General features: G+C 58.2%; 1 protein-coding gene across 1 annotated transcript in view; it reads left to right on the top strand.

Annotated features, from left to right (window-relative positions):
• Positions 1–397: 397 nt before the first annotated feature.
• Positions 398–723, top strand: part of SLFN11 (schlafen family member 11) — a 23603-nt gene continuing 23277 nt past the window's right edge. Inside the window, exon 1 of the mRNA XM_011951840.1 lies at positions 398–541. The gene's annotated coding sequence lies outside the window, so the exon portion shown is untranslated. The remainder of the gene's footprint in view (positions 542–723) is intronic.

Raw genomic sequence — 723 nt, 5'->3', positions numbered from 1 at the left:
GCGAGAAAGGAACCGGCCCACCCCGTTGGAAGCGCAGGAGCAGACGGCTGCGTGGGCCTGGGAAGCTCTTCTCTTCATAATCTTTATTCTTTGTTTTAGTGTAATCCAGATAGATGAATAGATAGATGATAGGGAGGGAGGGTTGGATGGAGGGACCGAGGAGATGGAGGAAGGGTGGCAAGAAGGGGGAGGGAAAAAAAATCCCCAAATTCCCCGAAACTAAGAACTACGTGGCAACAGTCAGGAAGTTGGGAGCTTCCAGAATATTAAACGCTGCAAAGAGTTCGCGGGCTTAGTAGACCCGCCCATTAGCGCGTGCATCCTCTGCGTGGGACGTGCACAGAATGGCGCCAACCCGCTAGTGTATAAGGACCCGACCTGGGCGCTTCCAGGGAAACGCGAAGGGGGCTTCGGATGCGCTGGAGCTTGAGAGGTCAGAGAGGGTCCCGGCCCCTAGCCTGGGACTCCGGAGTTCCGTTTCTACCCGTGCTTCAGGGTCTAGTCCAGCTGAATCCCCGTCGGGCTATAACTCGGATGCCAGGTTCGAGAAGAGAGCAGCACCCACTCCACCTCACCTCAGCCAGGGTGTGGGGTGTTGGGGGTGTGGGGAGGGGCTGGAGGAGTGCGGAGGGTCTGGGGGTGGAGTGGAGTGGGGTTATCTGTGCTTTTCTCCCCTGCCTGGGGGCCCAGCTAGTTTGCTCAGCAGGTCCCCTGGAAAGCGGG

The sequence above is a fragment of the Colobus angolensis genome, unplaced genomic scaffold (genome assembly GCF_000951035.1).
Source record: "Colobus angolensis palliatus isolate OR3802 unplaced genomic scaffold, Cang.pa_1.0 Scaffold329, whole genome shotgun sequence".
NCBI classification, from domain to species: domain Eukaryota; kingdom Metazoa; phylum Chordata; class Mammalia; order Primates; family Cercopithecidae; genus Colobus; species Colobus angolensis.
The sequence above is the reverse complement of the archived record's forward strand: the minus strand, read 5'-3'. Positions and strand labels throughout refer to the sequence as shown.